Genomic DNA, 22076 nt, shown 5'->3' with positions numbered 1-22076 from the left:
CTCACATGTATTTTGATGTCCGCTCAGTTAATTTTAGATCCCGCTCAGGTTCAGTCAGGAAGGTCCCACTCTGAATGCATGTGCACACATACTGCCTTGATACTGCTGCTCAGAAGTTAACAAAACTCATTCTGCACACAGATGAGGAAAAAAAAAATAGAGAGAACACTGCAGTAGAGTTTTAAGGATCCATCTTTCTAGCCTGGCTTTTAATGATATCTAGTTTTTATTTTTAATTTTAAAGAGTTTTAACCTGTTTTTATTTTATATTTTATTTTAATTGTTTTATTATGTGTGATTGATTTTTAATGTAATGAGTCACTTTAGGAAGGGCAGTATCTATCTATCTATCTATCTGTCTAGGTATGTGGCAAGCCCCACCCCTGTTGCAGCCGTGACCAATGAAAATGTGGGGGCGGAGCTTTCACATACAACCTGAAAGGTCCTGTGGAAGGAGCTTTTACTGCCATCTCTGCTGTCATTGCCCATCCTCTCTGCTGCCATTGAGCGGCTTAAGGTGGGGGGTGAGGTGGGACAGGGGGCCAAGCTGGGGAGGGGGAGGGGAGAGGCTGAGCAGGGTGTGGAGAACAAAGTTTCCGATGGGGGCAGGCCGAGTGAGGAGGCCTTCCATCACCCCACCAAGTCTCTGGGGTGGGGAAGGCTGAGTGAGGGGGTGGGAAGGCTGAGTGCACTAGCACACAGATGTTCAGTGCAGGTTCAGCTTGTATAAAGTAAGTAAATAAATAGGAGAGCCACCAATTTAAAAGGCTGTAAAGTTAGCATGATTTATAGAAGTTTTGCATTGTGACATTGACTCTCACTTGTTCTTACAAATATTTCTCCAAAGTAGAGAACAAATCTCAATTAAATAGTTAAAGCCAATAAAAACGTGCAATAAAATCAGAGACCAAATATACTCAGCCAGGACACAAGATGTCCTATCCTTGCTCTATGAAAGAGCCATGCCTTGGCAGCCTGGTAAAGTCAGCCATGATGGCATCAGATGTTCCTCTTTTGGAAGGGTATTCCACAGTTGTGGCACTATAACCAAAGACCCTTGTCCTGTGTATGCGCCCATTGCATCTCAGGTGGGAGTGGTGGCTGAGAACGGCCTCACTGATGTTTGCAAGATGTGTGCTTGCTACTATACTCAAGTACTCCTAAAGCTTCTCACTTGAAGGAGATCTACTGCTAAGTCATGACTGGGAATGCCAGGTCTCTGCCCTGAAAGCAGCACTCCCTTGCCTTAGACATCCCATATTTTGCTGTAATCCTTTGGAGCTAAAGCTCAGCATCACTAGGTGTGCAGTAGCTTTTTAACATGCTGTGTGATCCATGGTGTTATCCATGGCAATTTAGGATTATACTTTGTGCAAACCCATAAAAACAACCCAAAATGTGGTTTGTAGTCATGTCATTGCTCTCTCTCTCTCTCTCTCTCTCTCTCTCTCTCTCCATACACTACATTCACTCACTTTCACATACACACACATGCACACACTACACACATACACTCTCTCTCTCTCTCTCTCTCTCTCTCTCTCTCTCTCTCTCTCTCCCCCCCCCCCACTTAAGCATGCTAGTGGCTGTTCAGAACTGACTGACCAGAGAGAACAACTGTGCAGCAGTTTCAAGCACTAGTGGTTTCACCCAAGCAGTCATGGGATTATCCCACAATGCTTGCTGATGATACATGCCTTTGTGTAGCACTTTCAAGTGTTCAAAGCACTTCATGTGTATTTTCTGGCTGTAATCTGTACAATAACCCTGCAAGGGAAGTGAGTAGTATGATCCCCATATTGAGTCTGAGAGGGAGTGGCTTTCCCTAGATGATCAGGTACAAGGCTGCACAACTTCGGCCTTCCAGCTGCTGCTGGACTACAACTCCCATTATCCCTCATCACTGCCCACTGTGAGCAGTGACCAGGGATGATGGGAACTGTAGTCCAGCAACAGGCGGAGGGCTGGAGTTGTGCAGCCCTGACCCAAGTAGTTCATGGAAGAGGTGAGCTTTGCCTTGGTTTGTAGCTCAGTCTCTTGGCCATTAGAGCACACCAGTTCTCTGTGGCAACCAAAATGCACCCTGCAGATACTCATAGGCACTACTTGTATTATTAAAGTTTTGCAGGCCAGGGTACCCAATCCCCTTGACAATGCAAGAGAGGCACAACCCTAATCCTTGTCAGGAAATTCAGCTGAATGAAGAGTAAAGAAACATTAGCATGTCATGGCAATATGTCTAGAATGGGAGATCTTTATTATGGGAGTGCTCAACAACTTTGTCTTGAACCCAATAAAAGGTTCCTCCTTGGGCTCTTTTGAACTTCCCCTCTGCTAAGATATACGTGAAGTAAATTGAGATGGTGCCATAGGATGTGTTCTCACTGTGTTTTCTGGCATGGTTGCAGCATAACATTAAAGGCAGTGGAAAAAAATCATATGGAAAAGCATGTACTGGATTGCCAGACATCTGAGAAGCATAGCCAAGTGGTTGAACTCTGGATGCCTTACTGAGTTTCCCAGAGTCTCAGCTTTCTGTGCTGCAATTAAAAAAAGAACAACCACCCACAAAAACCCGAGTGACAGTGTTGATATTTAAAACACCAAGAAGTCATAGCTGTGCAGCCTGTCACGTTTTGTAGACATGCTACCAAGAAAAAACCAAAATAAAGCCAGGATTCCCTACCAAACACTGACAAAGCAGGCTGATGTCTCTTACTCTTTCTCTGTTCCTTCCCTCTTTCTCCAACAGTGTCTCAGATGACTGTTGGGACTGCTTAAATGTCCTTCAGAGGATTTGTTCTTTGGTCCCTTGAACAGTGAAGCAATTAAATTTCTTGCTGTCCAAGTGTGGTGGTGATAGTGGGATGCAGAAGATTGTCTGAGGGTTTAGGGAGGGGACTGCTTGGGACGATTGGCCAGTATGTTAGGCCTCTTCTGTGCCTGGGAAAGAAATCTTTTGTTTTATCGCAGCCTGGACCTCCAGATGTTTTGGATCCACTCACCCCTGGTCTGCTTGCCTGCATTCCTTGAGAGAGGGGACAGTGGGCCAATATGCTAGGCTTCCTGTGCTTGGAAAGGAAGCTTTGTTTTATCTCAAGCTAGACTTCCACATAGTTTGAATCTGTTCACCTCCCTAAACTGCATGCCTGCATTCCTTGATCCTCCTCGCAGCCAATTTTTGGCTACTCAATAAGACCTGCAGACATCCAGCTGAATACTGTCATGTGTCTGGCTGCTCTGGGAACCAAAATGGACAGATAGTGGGAGTTTCATGATCAGATGTGGCCCCAGGATGAATAGCACCCTGAGTGCCTTTGGCACCCCTCCCTATGGTTAGTTTGCCAGTGTTGCCAAATTGTGTGGCTTGTGGAGGTTCAGCTCAGCATCCCCCTTCAGGTAGGCACTTGGGTTGCCCATCCCTAAGGCTGGCCCTGTGCATGATTATAACTCCCAATGGCCTTTTCTTTTCAAAAAGCAGCTGCAGGGGCTGTAATCTTGATTTCAGCTGTGATGGGTGGTGGTGGACCCGAGGTAATTAACTCTTTAAAAGAGTATCAGAAGAATAGTTTTAGAAGAGAAACTGAATCCAGCCCTTTAGGTGTTACAATCTGCAGTATTAGAATCCATTGCATTTCTTTTTGCAACAACTGGTCATTTTGATTCCTCACTTGTTTTATTACCCTAGGGTTGCCATATTCTGGCTCTCCAAATCTGGGTGCCTAATTTGCATATTATGTAAATTGGCTGGAAAATAATTTCTGAGCAGAATAGTGACTGCACATTTTGTTCCATAGCACCACTTCTACAAGGGCTAGAGCTTAGTTTATTTTGGGGTGTTTTTAAAACTTTTTTCTTTTTAAATGAAAGCTGAAATCTGGGAGAATCTAGGTGGCCTAAGCAAGCTGGGTGAGATGCTTAAAATCCGGGTGAAACCTGGAATTTCGGGGGACATGGCAACTCTATATTACCCAGAAAATGAAATCCGTAGATTTATGATTATGTTGTACAAAATTTACGAGTGGTTAAATAAAGGACTGAATTAAGTTTCTCTTTTAAAACAATGAGATACTTTTGATGCTCTTTTAAAGAGTGAATTCCTTCATTAGTTTTGTTTTGTTTTCTCTTTCTCCTCATCAGCACATTAACATCAGGTACACCTTAAGTGACGCAGTGGGGAAATGCTTGACTAACAAGCAGAAGGTTTCCAGTTCAAATCCCCACTGCTAATATATCGGGCAGCAGCGATATAGGAAGATGCTGAAAGGCATCATCTCATACTGCGCAGGAGGAGGCAATGATAAACCCCTCCTGTATTCTACCAAAAGAAAACCACAGGGCTCTGTGGGCTCCTGGAGTCAAAATCCACTTGACAGCACTCTTTACCTTTACTTGCTCTTCAAGAGAGTTTTATTTAGAAAGGTGCTTTTGGAGGATGAGTACAGAGATTCCTGCCAGTGCATGATACATTTTCCAATAAGTGAACAAAGATACAGCATATGTGAGTAAAAGAATTGTGGTTAATGGCAATCATTATTTAGTTATTTTTAGTCTCCCTTTTCAGCATTTTGATCTAAGAAAGGTTGGTGGCACACCAATGGCACATTGGATGTTTTTCAAAATAGTTGTATTAGTATTGTATATTACTGAATTAAGGTGGAAATATCTTTTAGAATCAGCAATGTATAGTTTGATATTTACTAATGTTTTATAAGCAAAGTTTTTTGCCAATCATTTTTAGACAACTAACACAATTATTTAATTATATTAGATTATTTAATTTAATTAGATTAGATTATTTAATTAAAATCCAGGTTTTTAATTAGGTGCCTTGCTAACACCTGCTAACTTGGCAAAGAGACACTTCTTAACGTGGTGATTCTCTTTATTTTATTTATTTATTTTTACATTTTATATCCCGCTCCTCCTACAGGGAGCCCAGAGCAGTGTACTACATACTTAGGTTTCTCCTCACAACAACTCTGTGAAGTAGGTTAGGCTGAGAAAGAAGTGACTGGCCCAGAGTCACCCAGCTAGTATCATGGCTGAATGGGGATTTGAACTCGGGTCTCCCCGGTCCTAGTTCAGCACTCTAGCCACAGTAACTGGCCCTATCCACACCCAGCACAGTACTTCCAGTGACTGTTGCTGGTGTCTATCTTATGTTTCTTTTTAGATTGTGAGCCCTTTGGGGACATGGATCCATTTTATTTATTTGTTATTTCTCTGTGTAAACCGCCCTGAGCCATTTTTGGAAGGGCAGTATAGAAATTAATTAAATAAATAAATAATAGATACTGTTTTAATTGTTTTAATAGTTTGTTTATTTTAATAGTTTTAACATTGTTTTAAAATTATTGTTCTCTTTTAACCTCTCTGTTGAGATTTGTATTGTTTTGTTGTAAACTTCCCAGAGACTTGCATTTTGGGCGGTATAAAGTGTGCTGTTGAGTCGATTTTGACTCCTGGTGCCCACAGAGCCCTGTGGACACAAATATGTCAAATAAATAAGTAAATAATGCACTGATTATTTAATGGTTTGTATATGGAGGGTTTCATATTATGCTAGTTCTAGTCATGATTATTTATATGCTGTATGTTTTTACAGTTCCCTCTGATGAAAAGCCATGCTCAGAAAGCAGCTGGCTACAGCACTTTTGGGTTTCCCCCTTTTTCTTCTCTCTGGTAACCTGTTAGTACTAACCTGATATGGTGAGCTTTTGACACTTGCCCCCATTGGTGGCTTATTCCATTGTGCATTGAAACTCTTGGTGACTGTGGAAGTTGACACATGTTGGAAGAAAGGTCTCCACCTTTCAGCCCACACAACAGTGTGTTGGAACTGGGCTATTAAGTGGCCAACTTCAGCACGTTCTAAAGGTTAACTAGCATGCTTATAGTAGTAAAGGGGCCTTCCCTCTTTGAGAAGTCTGGGGTAGAGGTGTGAAATGGAATTATAGCTAAAGTCAACATCTAATTAATTTGATGTATGCAGCTTAACTTTAAAACAGGGTTAGGCAATGTGTCACTGAACTACAATTCCCATCACCCCCCAGCTGTAATAAAATGTGGCTGGGGGTGATGGGAGTTGTAGTGCAGCAGCATTTGGAGAACCACACTTTTCCTACCCCTGCTTTAAAGTATGCAAGCCATCGGGTCTTATTGGTAATGGCATGTATTGTTTTGTTCTATGTGTGTTTCTCTAGAGATACACATTTTCAGCTCTTTATTTAAAAACCAACCAACCAAGAGCCCTGGGTAATCAAGATACACTTTTCATTGGGTTATTTCTGGTAATTGATAACACTTAAGACAACCCTTATTTTGGCTCTTGGATGCTTCCTGATTAATTATGTGTTCTCCTTAAACATGTGGAATATACAGAATGAGAGATTGAAGGGAAAATGTCACAAACAGTAGCAGGAATCTGTTTATCTGTCTATCTGTCTCACATACACATATAACAGTGTCTTCTGCCAGTAGTACATTTTATGATACCCGCTATTCAATTGTGTTATTGCAATCCTATTATCATACTTATTTGTCAGTAACCATTTAGTCTCTGAATGATGGAGCTGTGGAATTTCTATCATAGCTTATCCTTGATCTGGTAACCATGAATATGCATAAGTAATGCCGGCGCGAATGCAGCCCTGTTGAGTTGAATATTATCCCTTAAAATTCTGCTTCCAAGTAATAAGCAGCCACCAGTCACTTGGCCAGTATTAAGATGACTGTGCTTGCATTTGCTCTTCAGTCGCTGCCTTATCCCCAATCTCTCTCCTCACTTGTAGCAGAATTTGAGGGATGATGATAACCTCTTCCAAGTCTAAAAAGCGGTTTGGTGATTCAGTGCAAGAACTACTGAGAGTGAGGAAATGTGCTGGGACAGGGGTGGGGGAATTGGGGAATAATGGCTGACATGAGGAGAATTACTCAAAGTAGTCCCATTGAAATTAAGTTAGGCAGTGTCATGTCAGCCACTGTGTATACACATTATAAGCAGTTTCGTTTGCAGAATTTGCATGCCATGCCAAACTTGAATCTGTTGTGTTTTTTTAAAACTCCAATGAGTTAAAAAAAACTGGAACTATGGTGCAGCCACACCTGGAGTACTGCATACAATTCTGGTTACCACATCTAAAAAGGGACGTTGTAGAACTGGAAAAGGTGCAGAAGAGGGCAACCAAGATGATCAGGGGCCTAGCGCACCTTTCTTATGAGGCAAGGCTACAACACCTGGGGCTATTTAGTTTAGAAAAAAGGTGACTGCAGGGAGACATGATAGAGGTCTATAAAATCATGCATGGAATGGAGAAAGTAGATAGGGAGAAATTCTTCTCCCTCTCACATAACACTAGAACCAGGGGTCATCCCATGAAATTGATTGCTGGGAAATTTAAGACCAACAAACGGAAGTATTTTTTCATACAACGCATAAGCACCTTGAGGAATTCTCTGCCACAAGATGTGGTGACAGCCAACAACCTGGATGACTCTAAGCGGGGTTTGGATAACTTCATGGAGGAGAGGTCTATCAACGGCTACTAGTCGGAGGGCCACCTCCAGCTTCAAAGGCAGGATGCCTCTGAGTACCAGTTGCAGGGGAGTAACAGCAGGAGAAAGGGCATGCCCTCAAGTCCTGCCTGTGGCTTCCAGCAGCATCTGGTGGACCACTGTGTGAAACAGGATGCTGGACTAGATGGGCCTTGGGCCAATCCAGCAGGGCTGTTCTTATGTTCTCTGGTATTAGAGAAGCTGCTAATAGAGTTCTTAGCATTAGGACTGTTCGCATTGCTAAAGTGGGATTTCCAACATCGGAAATCCCTGTCCGCATCAGCAGAAGGCTGCAGTGGCTGACCAAAGTGCCCAGAACCCTGAAGGAAGCTGGGAGGGGAGAAGGGGGAGAAAAGGAGATGTGATAGGAAAGCCATACTGCAGACCAGTGTCCTCCATTATCCGGCCTTGGAGCCAGTGGCAGCCCCTACTGACCCAGCGTATGGCTCCCTAATGGCAAAATTGAATCCTTTGCACAACCCTCCAGCACACTGTAGAGATGACAGTTCCCACTGAGCAGTGGGGCTCCTTGAAGGGAAAAGGTATTTCTCTCATTCCCCAGCCCCATCTTGGAAGGTGCACCTGAGTGCTGGGTAGTATAGTCCTTCCCAGAACCTTTTTCATAGAGCTGTACAGTGAAAGTGCTGAAAAGGACTACACTTCCCAGCATTCCATGTGCACCTTCCAAGATGGCCTTGGGCTTGACAGGGCTCTGCTTCTCTTAAAGACTGCCCCCTTGGTGCTGGGAAAAGGGCAGAGCCCCCTGGAGGTCAGCATGTTGGGAAATGGCTCTTACATTGGAGGGTGTTGTTGTTGTTTTTCTGGCCAAAGTGGCCTCCACTTCAAAAATAGTAACCATCACTACTGTAGAATATGCATATGGCAGCCTGCACTCACTGTCTGTGGTTCTTGTTAAGAGCTGGTGGCCTCTGAGACTTCACTGATGGCCACCCATGGACATCTGGTCGATTTTTCATGTCTCTCGAGCCTGCCAGCTGCTTCAGCATCAGGGAGCTGGCTGTTTCTGTCCTGGCAAGTTAGTTGCAGCTCTCTATGTGACAGCTGCTTTGGGCCCTGGAGAAGTGAGCTGCCCTAACCGTGGGAACTGTGCTGGCACAGTGACATGGGGATCCAATTTAAGGGCTCTCAAAATGAGGAGTTCCTTGCTTTCTGGAAATAAAGATGATGACCTGTGACATGCTGAACCCTCCTTGGAACAGTAGATGACCTGAATCTGGCTGACTTCAACCCTTGCAAATATTTTGAAAGGGTTCGCATAAGGCAAAACCCAATATTTGTGCAACCGCCTCTCAATCCCAGGGGTGCATGCTCACTGTCCCCTGGGGAAAATTGCCTGGGGAAAAACCTGTAGTTCAACAACAGCTGGAGGGGGGCCAAGATTACCCACCTTTGCTCCCTTCTGGTGCTGTCTAGGGCATGTTTTTAAAAGACATAACCTTAGACAGCTAAGTGATTCTCCGCCACCCCACATACACACCCTGAAAAAAATGACACACAACCCTTATCAGTCCCCCCACACCCCTGGCCTTCACATCTCTGTGAAGAGAGCCAGCATGGTGTATTGGTTAGAGTGCTGGACTAGGACCGGGGAGACCCGAGTTCAAATCCCCATTCAGCCATGAGACTTGTTGGGTGACTCTGGGCCAGTCACTTCTCTCTCAGCCTAACCTACTTCACAGAGTTGTTGTGAGGAGAAACCTAAGTATGTGGTACACTGCTCTGGGCTCCTTGGAGGAAGAGCGAGATATGCAATATACAAAAATAATAATCTCTAGCTTTGACACTTGAGCCCACCAGTTATGGCATATCCTAACCTACTTTCTCCACGGAACCTGGGAACTGAATTGGAGGGTTGACAGTTTCAGGGATTCATGCCCTCTCTCTCTCTTTGTTCCTGAGACCACATTAAAAAAAAAACTAACCGCCATGTTTTTGCAAGATTCTACTTTCTGGTCTAGAAGCCCAGAGTTTCTGTCTCAGGGCTTCATGTCAGCAAATGCCTGCTTGGGGAGTGAAAGAACAAGCAGTCACTGCTGGTGACTGGCATTCTTAAAATCCTGATATTTGGTGCCTAGCTAGGCACTTTTGTCTACTGTTTCTGTCAGCCATAAAAGGCATTGGAGAGACTCTTTCATTGGAGACTAAGGCACAAAGGTGGAAAGATAGTTTAGAGAAAAACTTAGCACATGTAACTGGGGGCATATGGAAAGGAGAGCTGGTCTCGTGTAGCACGCGTGAATTGTCCCCTTTGCTAAGCAGAGTCCATCCTGGTTTGCATTTCAATGGAAGTCTATATATGTGTGAGCATTATAAGATAGATGTGGCCTCTCTGGGAAGAGCACCTGCATGCTTGCATGCAGAAGGTTCCAAGTTCCCTCCCTGGCATCTCCAAGACAGGGCTGAGACGGACTCCTGCCTCAACCTTGGAGAAGCTGCTGCCAGTCTGTGTAGAAAATACAGAGCTAGATGGACCAATGGTCTGACTCAATATATGGCAGCTTCCTATGTTCCTATGTAATTGGCTTCATATAAGTTTGATCACACCAGATGAAAATTAAAAATAGAACATCATAGTTCGCGTTCTGCATTTTGCAGGCCATGAAACATAACCTCTAGTCATTTTTAAGTTTTCTTCTTAACAAGGCGATTACTTTTGTATACTTCTCAGAATGTGTGTCTAGCTTTCTAAATCAAACTGGAATTTTACATCTGGTTCACATCTGCTAAAATTTATTATTTAGAATACAAGCACTGATGCCAAGATTGAGAACTTTGTCCAATGCAACATTTGCAAAGCTTACTATTGTTTGTAATTAGCAAGGCTGCCAGTATGCACATGTGCACCTTCTGAGGCCAAAGGAGTTTCATGGGTCTGCTTGGGCAAATGATGGGTCAAAGTGTTAGCAGCTCATAGACAGTGATTCTTTTTAACATCCATTCTTGGTTAAAAGTTATCTGTGTGACTTGCCTTGCCTTTTCTCGCCCCTCTCTCTGAAAGGATTTACAGGGATTGTTTCAAGCCTATTTCATCCGTTTTGTCAATGAAATGTATTGACGTTTGTGGATAATAAGGCAAATTCTTCCTCTGTTGCTTAAACATATGCTTTGTAGTACCTTTCAGTGCTTTCATTCCATAGACAATAAGAATTAAGCAGAAGATGATGTGGTGTTTCCTCTGTGTATATAAAAACTAGTTTCCTGTAGAACCGTATCTTATGTAGCTCCTACTGGCAGAAGCAAGGGGTTTCAAATGTAGTTTTTGCTAAGCTCTCTTTTAGAGAGTTGATCCCTCAATTTCCACCGGTTCCTACAGAAGGCAGTTGTGCACTTGACCGCTGCAGAGCATGGGAGGCTAGCTCTCTCAGTGGCTCAGACCTCAGACCTTGAATTCCAGGGGGAGAGCTGAGCCTTGGAGCTAGCTCCATGGTGGTATCTGCAGGGCCAGAATGTAGACCCTTGCAACATCTGGAGATTTATTTATTCTTTTTTATTTTAAAAGGGATTTCAAGCCAATAACTGATATACTTGCCTTATTTCCCTTGAGTTTCCAAAAATATATTTATGCCTGTCTTGCCCACTCTCCCTCCACACCAGTTATTTTCTCCCATGAAAAGAAGGAAGAGATTGTAATCCTTTTTCAAGGCCTTCATAAGAACAGCCCTGCTGGATCAGGCCCAAGGCCTATCTAGTCCAGCATCCTGTTTCACACAGTGGCCCACCAGATGCTTCTGGCATGCCCTTTCTCCTGCTTTTGCTCCCCTGCAACTGGTATTTAGAGGTATTTTGCCTCTTAGGCTGGAGGTGGCCTATAGACCTCAGAGTAGTAGCCATTGATAGACTTGTTCTCCATGAATCTATCTAAGCCCTTCTTAAATCCATCCAGAATTTCTGTGGGGGACTTCCTGTTAGATTCCTGTGGGGAATCTTCCTGTTAGATTCTATCCCTTCTTTAACATATAATGCTACTCTACACCCAATTTGCCCCTTCCAGTCCTTTCTGTAGAGTTTATATCCAGGAATAACAGTTTACAGAAAACAGACTGGTTATCACTGTTCCACCAGGTTTTGGTTATGCCTACTATATCTATGTTCTCATTAGTAACCAAGAACTCCAGCTCACCCCTTTTGGTTTGGTTGGAGGCCTCTGGCTGTGGCATATAAGCACCTATATGTTGAAACTCGTTCTTGGTGTGTGCTATCTTTCTGATGACCATTTGATCTCTTTGACCAGCTAGCACATCCTTCTGTTTGCTCTTTACCTGGTTCTACTCTGAACTCTTCTGGTTTATCTGAAGCATTTACATCTTCACACCTTCAGGGAAGGCATTTGCTAAACCAGATACTGCCCAGCTCCTGTCAGTTATCCCCTTCAAGGCTGAATTCATGGAGAGGGACAGGGACGGGAACATACTGGCTAGCCATACCCCTTCTTTCTACCTTCTGGCCAGCCACACCACTTAATGTCCCTGTATTTAGCACTTGCCTCTTCAGACAAGCACTGCACATGGCAGGAGCCAAAGGAGTAGACACACAACCTGTTCTTGTGGCCAACTGGTGTGTTTCACTTCATGCTTTGGACCTTCATGGGGTTATAACATATGAAGATGACTACTGAGATGAACAGAAATTGGTTGAACTGAGAGTTGACAAATCCCAGGTGTTAGGGTGTCTAGAAACCGAACCATGGCGCTTAGCTTAGGACATTCAGAAGCAGCCTTTATTTGTCCAAAGCAGTCCTGTTTTTGTTCTAAATGTTTCTGGTAAAGAAGCCCATGTCGTCACTACAGTGGCCATCACTAAGTCTGGTAATGTTGTCAAGTATCTGGCTAATAAATGTTTGAGCTGTCTCCTAGATCCACAAGGCACATTTCCCTTAAGGAGAGAAGGTTTGGAAATGTGCCTTGTGGAAAAATTGCCCCCTTGGTTTTTGATATGCCATCTTGAGTTTTAACTCCTTCTTTTGGTGACCCAGATTAAACCTATGAAATTTGGGGTCAAATCCTAAGATGTGATAATGGTAGCAGAGCCAGTGGCCCCAACAAGGATCACTTTGTTTTCTGGCCTTCTTTCTTTTGCCTGTAGACGGCTGAGGCAGAATGTGTAAAAAGAGTACTTTTCCAGTTTGAAATTGTTTCTCCCCCTGCCTATAGTGGGGGTGGCTGGGATCATAGTGTACAGTAGTGTACAGGGAGAGGGGGAGGGGAGCGAGAGAGACACCAAGCAAGCACAATGTCCCATCCTGGAGCACTGCTGCAGCAATAAAGGTAAAGTGTGCCATCAAGTCTATTTCGACTCCTAACGCCCACAGGCCCTGTGGTTTTCTTTGGTAGAATACAGGATGGGTTTGCCATGGCCGCCTCCCACGCAGTCTGAGATGATGCCTTTCAGCATCTTCCTATATCACTGCTGCCCAATATAGGTGTTTCCCATAGACTGGGAAACATACCGGCGGGGATTTGAACCAGCAACCTTCTGCTTGTTAGTCAAGCATTTCCCCGCTGAGCAGCAATAAGTCTGCTCTTTTCTTTAGGTTGGCACTGCCTGTATAATGCAAAGCAGCTTGCAGCAGACACTCTATTGTGGTTTTGGCTTCTGTGAAAAAGAAAAATACAAGATAGGTGACAGATCTTATTGGACTACCTCTTTGTCGATGAAGAGATATGTATGCTGTGTGAGTCTCCCTGAATGATAAATGAGGCAGCAATAGGAAGAACAGGTGCAAACATCTGGAAAGGGGAAGGAAGAAGGTCAGTTTTCTGTGCCATTGTAGTATGGTGCGAAGTGGCCAGTCCTATCCCCAGTATGGTCCTGGAGCCCCAAATGGTGCCAAGAGATCATCATGTATTGCACCTTGGATATTTCAGCAAAAGTGTGTCTTACACTTCTATGGTTCCACTTGAAATAGAGAGACCTAATGAGAAACTTGAGCTCTTTAGACTCACACAAATTGAGCAGCCCAATACTTCTATTCAAGAAGTTATGCCTCTTTGCTCACCAGAGGGTCAGTGGTTGTTGGAGCTAAATAGATTTGCATTTGTTGCTCTCTTGTATAGCTGAGAACTGCTACCTTTCTGTTTGGACTGACGAAGAAACCCTATGTATCTGGTGGCTAGAGATTTAACCAAAAATATAATGCTCACATTTGAAATTCACAGATGCCACCCACAGCCCATTTTAGTTCGCAAATGGGCAATTGGGATCCCTGTAGTTCCAGATTGCGCAGTGTGTCTGCACGCACAAGAGAGCGAATTATTTGATGTCCACATTGTTGCACCATTAATGGTAGCTCGGGAAAGATGGTTCTTGAGGTTTGGGTCTAGCTATCAGTGTGTTCCATACTACATACATTGCCAGATGGATACCTGTGTTGGTCCATGGCTTTTGAAGCATCAACATATAACTTCTCACCAGCTGGGAAAACGTTAACATCTTAAATTCAATCCCTGTGGTTACTTTTAATTTTTCTTTTTCAAGGATGGGCTCAAAGTATATAACTCTGGTCATGTGCTTTCCTTGGGAATTTTGGCACAGATGAGTCTGAGGCAATTTCAGGCTGCTCCCTGCAACTATAATTCATAACGTCCCACTAATTTCTTGCTGTGTACTAAATAGCCTGATGTTCATAAAGAACTGGAAAGAGTGTAGGCTAATTTATTTTTCCAGCCTGCTTAAATTTTTCATTGTGACAACAGATTTACATTTTGGGCTTTGCATTCTTGTAGTTTTTTATTTGCTTCTGTCCTCGCTGAGTTGCTAGCTGTTTCCTTACAAAATAATTCATTTTCTTTGTCAAGTATATGGTTGGTGCATTGAAACACTTTTGCCAAATTAAATACCTCCATATAATACTTAATTTATTTCTAACTCTGAGTTCACGACTCAGAAGAATTAATGGTCTTAGATTTAAAGCTTGGGGCTACTGCTGAGAGAATTTATTTTCTATTCCCCATAACAAGTATGGCTCCATAGGAGCTCGCAGCATGATTTTCTAGGCACAGAACTTGATTTTGGCTTCTGTTGTATGAAATCTTGAATAAATTGGATCCAATAGATCTGTGTCTCTTCATGAGATGAGCATACCTCAATTATTTCAATTTTGTGCCAAGTTGATAAAACAGGTGAATGCAGAGCAGGCTTTGACCACCTTCCTTTGGATCTGGGAGCCAGTCCAAAAATTTTGTAGCCAGACAATGGATACTTGACAACATTACTAGACCTAGTGATGGACATTGTGAAGGGTGGGGGTAAATGGACTTAGCTTTGTCCTCTTTTCAAGGTGCCAGGGTAAAATTTCTAGGTGCCATGGCTCCTTGGTGCTTGAGATTTGTTAATCCCTGATGTAGAGATCATTCTTGATTGCACCTCTACATCTTTGGAACATCTTGCATTTGGATCCTCAGGAAACCCTGCAATAGGATATTTCTGGATTAATTCTAAGGCTTTTTTGTAGGTAATTGGCCACTGTGTTGAAAATACGCACAGAAGAACAGACAGCAGCATAAACTGGTGTGCGCTCCCAACAGTTGTGTGTGAAAATTTGCTTATGGTCTGGGACGTTATCTATAACAGTTAATATGCAATCTTCTGCACTGGGAGCAGAATATCAGTGTAATCCCTAATAGAGGCAAAGCCAAGAGGCAAAGCACAACAGTGGTCGTGATGTAGGCCTTTCCCTTCTCCTTCCCCATTGCAGCCCCTGAAACCCTCCTGAAACAAGCTTCTCCCGAGTTACTCCTTAATGGCAGGAGACCTCTGGGAATGGCCTGGATGTGATGAAGGGAGCTGTAGCTGAAGGGAGGAGTTGGTGGAAATGTTTGACTCCCCTGTGAGCAGTGAAAGACTTGTGGTCATGCCAGGGTTGCTTTGGATCTGATCGTAGTTATCTATACTCAACAGAAATGGCTGCACAAACTTTGTAGAACTAAAATACTTTAGTAGAATGCTTCAGTCTGCCTGAGTGAAAATCTATCTTCCAAGGGCTTCAGGAGTGAGACACTTTTCTCATGGGAAGGAGTTGAGCTTCGGAACTCTGTGTGTGTGTGTGTGTGTGTGTGTGTGTGTGTGTGTGTGTAGGGACAGCAACCCATAATTTGTATGTGGTTAAGGTATTGGAAACTGCCACAACACAAGTCACGCTAGTGATGCTTCTGTGCATTAGGCCCGAAACGGTTTGGAAGCTTGAAAGCATTGAAAAGGTCAAACCATAGCATTGGGGAAGCAGATACAATACTATCCCACCCACTTTGCATTGCTACGTATCTCAAAGTTGTAGTTCTAACATTAGCTGCTATTGGACTCTGCGTGAACTCTGGAAGAGATGACTTACATGGGAAGAAGCCAGATAGCAGAACACTTGGAAATCCTGTCAAAAGCTAACCTTCCTTTTTCTCCCTCTTGACATGAATGCACTGGAGGACTGGATTTTGTGCTGAGAAATTCTGTATCTGTAAATTCTGTATTATTTTTGGCAGAGGAGAAAAGAATAGAAGTGGATTTTGTAAAAGAGGAATATAACAATTCTTTTAGAGCCATTTACATTTTTCTCTTCTGTAAATTCTAACTTGTCTCCTCCTTTGATATTCAGTGGACCTTTAAACTCTGACATTAAAATTGAATCAAGGTGGGTCAAGGGTGCCCGCATGCTGGTTGTGTGTACTTGAAACTCTAGTTTCTTTTCTCTGAAGACAGACCTTGACAAATCTTCTTTGGATCTAAGAGTCAGCCCAAATATTTAGAAACCAGACAATGGACACTTGAAAAATTAGAAGCCAGACTTAGTGACGGACATTGTTGGGGGGAGGGTAAATGGGCTTCTCTCTATCCCCTTGACAAGTAACCTATTTAGGGCAGAAACAAGGCTACCTATTTAAAGATTTCATTAAATAACTCTGCCGCTTAATATCCTAGTCTAAGCACTACAGGTAAATTTGCCAAGCCCTGATCTAAGAGCTACATGTTTTGTTATTCATTTGTTCCCTCTCCCTATCCGTCTGTCTATCTATCTATCAATCACACTCTTCAAATGTACCTGAAATGATGATTTAGAGTTACTTGGAGGATGGGACTACTTACTGATCTTGCAGAATGCATGTTCTCAATCTTGACTTTGCACAGGAAATGCAAATCTAAGGAGTGGGAATGAGACAATTGAGAGGTAGGTCTGCTTAATTCTTCTCCCAGCTGTGGATTTCCCCCCTTTCAAATGCTCACCCAGAGCAGCTTTTCCCCAGTCACACTTATTTCTGTCTGAGCCAGCTGAGAAAATATGATTAAAACTGATTTGCACAACACTTGCAATGGAATCAATGGTGGGAGAAAGGTAAAGTGTTCCCTTCTGCCCACCAGATGTCCCTTAAAAATGTCCCCTGGCCTGCATCAGTGATACAAGGCAAACAGGCTTGAGAATGACAAGATTTAATTACAGAATGTGTTTTGCTTATTCCTCTAAATCATAATCCCACCACATGCTTGCATGGTTTTATGCTCTCAGTCTGATTTTTCTGTGCAACTTGCACATTCAATGGATCATGGCCGAGAGAACACAGTCCCACCACAGGGTTGATTTAAATCAAATTGATTTAAATTACAATTTAATTCATGATTTAAATTGCTTCACAGAAGGACTCAATTTTAATAACTGAAATCACTAGTCAGGAAGGTTCTGTTCAATCACTTTCTAGTAAAAGTAGATTCTTGTTGGCTAATATGACCTTAATACATATTCAGAGATAGATATGGGTTTCATTTTTAGAAGTTAGGTACACACTATAATTTTTTTAAATCTCCCCCTGCCCCCCACCTCTCTTCATGTATTTTAGAACATAAGAACATTTTAGAACATTACTCTCCTTGGCTTAGTCTCCCAGTTCCATCTTTTCCCACCACCACCCTTCTCCTCTCCCTTCTTCCTGCTCCGGCTCTTCTGAAGGAGGGAATATCGTCTCCCTCCGAGAGTCCCGTTTGCTGCTGATGATCTCATGTAGGGAGAGGTGGAGGTGCTGCTCAGCAGCAGCAAACGCGGGGAGACGATTTCCTCCTTCAGAAGAGTCTGCGGTGGGTGGGGGAGGTGGAGGGGGTGAGGTGGCAATGGGGAAAGGCGGGGGGCGGGGGGGGGGGACAGCAGCCGCAGCCAAAGTGAGCGGCAGCTTGGGGAAGCTGCATGGAGGGCTTGGGGTTGTGTGCGCATGCGCAGCCATGCACCTTAGAGGTAACAGTGACCCCAATCTGAACTGATATTTCATTTTGGATGTGAACCTTTTGGAACAGGGAGCCAATTGAATTATTTATTATGTATTTTTCTGTGTAAACTGCTTTGAGCTTTTCTTTAAAATGGTGTATAAATATTCATAGTAGTGATCTATTTTTTAAAAAATGTTTTTGTTATCAGCCACCCTTATTAAGTTTTTCTGCATTAGGAAGCCTGTGAAATCCTGAAAATAATGAATATTAACAGAAATAGTTTGATAACCATAAAAAAACCCCGGTCATTGGAGAACAGAAAAATTACCAAAAAAACGAGTGGATCAATTTAAATTCCAGTTGGGAATTGCATGCTGGTATGTTTACATTAACAGTTTGTCTTTTGAATCTTTCCTAAATCCTAAATGATATACTACCATGCAAGCTATGTGCTTCCCTGGCGCGGACTTCAGAATATTGTGTATTATTATTGTGTATTCCCTGCCAGTATGAGCTACTTTTTGCCAGCACAAAGGCACTGTTGGATACCTCTGCTCTCCAGGGTAGGAAGGGGACTTGGCATCTAGAGCTTCATCATATTTTTGGTGTTTAATTGTTGTGGATTTCAGGCTTTTGCAGCTTGGTAAATTAGCATTTTCTCTCTTTCTGTCGAGAAGCCAAGGAATTACTGGTTTAATAAAACATTCTGCTATAATTATGCACACTAATGGACCTTGATTTTATTGACGTTGTAACTGCAGAGACTTAACCTCAAATAAAGTTGTCAATCTCCTAGTCGAGTAAAAAGATAAAATGGAGAATTACAGTTTTTACCGTAAACTTTTAAGTTGAACTGTCTGTTGTTTTTTCTTATGATGACACTGCTCTTCTCTTCTCTTTTGTCTCTGCTATTTAAATGGTCTCTTGGTTACACGTACATGCACACGCACCCACAAAATATATTCCTGTCCTTTCCCACCCGTGTCGTTCCATGCCTAGACTTTTGAGTGCAGTTAATTCTCAGTCGCCTCTTTTCTACTGCATTTCAGGTTTCAATTTGAACTGGTATGTTGGTTAACTTTTTAAAATTTATTTGTTGGGGTTTTTTTTTGCTCTTAAACTTTAGTGAAGGCGATGAAAGCATTTTACAGAACCAAATAAAAATGTATGATGTCACTAACCTGAAAGTGATCCTGGCTTGCATTAATTGGTTGGAAGTATTTTTATCCTACCTCTCAATCATAATTACCAAAGTGGTGTGCAATACAAATTAAAATTAATGATATCAGTGTCAATAAAGATGCACACAGGCTCAACAAATCCAAACTATATGTTAAGAGCAGCAGCAAATTTAGAAGAAGCAGCCACATAAAAAACTAAATCTCATGAAAAGTCTGCATGAATAAGTGTCTGGATGCCATAAAAGAGGATGCCGGGCAAATGTTCAGTGTGGGGATATTTCACCGAGGAGCCAGCATAATTGAAAAAAGTCGCCCCTCAACTCACCTGAGAAGGCCAGGCCACTCAGAGCAGGGCCTTAGATGAAGATCAGAAGCAGTCCAGCTTGCAAAGTATGGAAGCAAGTGATCCTTCAGATACGGCCCCTGGAGTAACAAGATTACATTTTAGGACTGCTTAACATATTGTATTTATCAGCTTTACAGGAGAACCTCGTTATTTGAGGAACCGCTGTTCGCGGCTGCGCGTATTGGTGGGGTGTCTCATTGACACCCTTTTGCAGTATCCACAGATATTAAAGGGTTAAAACCCATGTATCTGTGGTTCCTAGAGGGCTGGGAGTGACCACAGAGGTCACTTCTGCCCACCATTTTGTCTTTGGGGGCTATTTTGTGGCTCCTTTCTTTTTTAAAATGGACTTTCCTCACTGTTTGGGGAAAGAGAGGCCCCATCCCCTGAGCAGAATATCTTGCAGTGCTCACACATGTCTTGCATTCAAATGCAAACCAGGGCAGACCCTGCTTAGCAAAGGGGACAATTCATGCTTGCTTCCACAAGACCAGCTCTCCTCCCATGCAAACAGAAGGTCCTAGTTACAATCCTTGGTCTTTCTACATGGGCTGGGAAAGGCTCCCAGTTAGCCAGTGCCAGTCAGTGTAGACCATGCTAACCTAGATGGATCAGTGGTTGGAATTGTGTAAATCAGTTTTACGTGACAGCTACATTTATTAGTGAGTCAACATTGGCTATAGTTCTTTGACATCTGGTGGCAAGCTCAGGTGTGTGTCGCCTTGTAACAGGTGGAATGCCCTTTGTCAAATTCTGTTTTAACATCCCTGGGGAGTGGGGCAGATTTTCCCTATCAATAACAAACATCTTTTAAAACGGATGTGTTTCTATGATGTTTATAACACCTTAAAATCTAATCCCTTGCTTGCTTGTTTCCTTTTGGTAGACAATACACTTTACGTCAGTTGAACCAGCACATAACCCTATCCCCCAGCTGCTATCATTCTTTTTCTAGTCCAGAAGAGGACACTGCGGTGACCAGGATGCAGAGAAAGGAGATAAAGGGAACAGCACGTGGACGGCCACAAGGCTACCATGTTGTAACCTCTCTCTCTCTCTCTCTCTCATTTGGCTAAGTGATACAGATGAAAACAAGGATCCCATATTTTGGAGATATCTTGCAAAGGCAGTATTCTGAGTGTATTCATTCCAGTCAACCTTGGATTGGTCTGTTCTAGCTAGTGGGCTTTTCCATGGAGCTGGTGCATGTCTGAGGTTTTTTTTATAGCACCGATGCTGTGCAAATATGAAACAATTAATGGCAAAAGACTCCCATTTTATCTGCTGCCTTCTAAGAGGGTGGTTTAAAAAGCAATTTTACACTTTCCCTCATTGCTAACAGGATTATTATTTTTCTCCTGAATTGTCACTTTTGTAGATTTTGAGAAATTCAAGAGACCTTTCTCAGACCTTCAAGCACAGGAGTGGAAAGCTGCTTAATCTCCTGCATTTCCACAATCTGATTTGTCTCCTCTGTTTAACGGGGCAGACACTTGAAAAGACAGCCCTGATAGCTTATTTACAGTTTAGTTCACTGGTTTAAACCTAATTTGGGCACATTACTGCCTGAATACTTAAGGTGAAACACCTGCTACTGGCTAACAAAAAATATTGTGCAAGGTTGGATTTCTTATTCTGCAACGTCTATATACTGATCTGAGAGATGGGTCCATTTTTTTTATCCCTTTAGAACAGGGTGGTAGTTTTTATTATTTTAGACTATTTATATTCTACTTTTTAGCAAAAATAAAGGTTTACTTGCATGGTAAAACCTTTGTGCACTTTGTACACATGGTAATTTGTACACCGCCTAGATATTTCTATGTCAGGCAGTATAGAAATTCAATAAAATACAAAATAAATAAAAGAATTATTAATTTAAAAATTGTGAGTTGCCCCAAGCAGCAGTGAACTGGAGGTGCAGGGCATAAATATTTCAAATACATATTTTTTAAAAAAAATATTTTATTTTTACATTTATATCCCACTCTTCCTCCAAGGAGCCCAGAGCAGTATACTACATACTTCAGTTTCTCCTCACAACAACCCTGCGAAGTAGGTTAGGCTGAGAGAGAAGTGACTGGCCCAGAGTCACCCAGCTAGTCTCATGGCTGAATGGGGATTTGAACTCGGGTCTCCCCGGTCCTAGTCCAGCACTCTAACCACTACACCACACTGGCTCTGTTCCCTGTACCAAAGGGGCTCACAGTCTTTAAAAAGCGCACATGGGACACGCCAGCAAACAGCCACTGGAAAAGATGCTATGTTGGCTTGCATAGGGACAGTTGCTCTCCCCCTCCTAAATATATGAGGACCACCACTTTGGAAGGTGCCTCTCTAACCTGTTAGCAGGGGTAAAAGAACAGCAGCACTGTTGGGTAGCTTTATGGATTTTAACTTTTGCCACTTCAGTGCGGGTGCAGAATTGCTCTGTATAAATGCCAGCCTTCCATCTGTCTCCAGCATGGTCTGCAACCCAACATGAAGCAATGGGGCTAAAAACATCATAATTCTTAATGGCCGAGTGCACCAGAATCATGTGTAGCCTCAAGCCAGTTGGTGTCACTTAGTCTACTCTGTCCGCTCACTTATGCAAAGACATACAGTACTGCCTTTAGGGAGCCTGTTTTGGTGAGATTGTACTTTGCTCCCCATCCATGGCATTGGGTAGTCCGTCCAGCCCCCACTGATGGAGAGTGTGGTGTCTGTGAATGAAATACACATATATGAACTGCACCCCATTGATAATTGACACATACAAGTTCTCTGTCTGCATATATTCCAGTTGTCGT

The 22076-nt window shown here is 42.8% G+C and overlaps 1 protein-coding gene across 9 annotated transcripts in view; it reads left to right on the top strand.

The window, feature by feature from the left end:
- PARD3 (par-3 family cell polarity regulator) overlaps nt 1–22076 on the top strand; it is a 766284-nt gene that overhangs the window by 212775 nt on the left and 531433 nt on the right. The gene's annotated exons all lie outside the window — the stretch shown is intronic.

The sequence above is a fragment of the Hemicordylus capensis genome, chromosome 6 (assembly GCF_027244095.1).
Source record: "Hemicordylus capensis ecotype Gifberg chromosome 6, rHemCap1.1.pri, whole genome shotgun sequence".
NCBI lineage: Eukaryota > Metazoa > Chordata > Lepidosauria > Squamata > Cordylidae > Hemicordylus > Hemicordylus capensis.
Note: the sequence above shows the minus strand (reverse complement) of the source record. Positions and strands in the feature narration are given on the sequence as shown.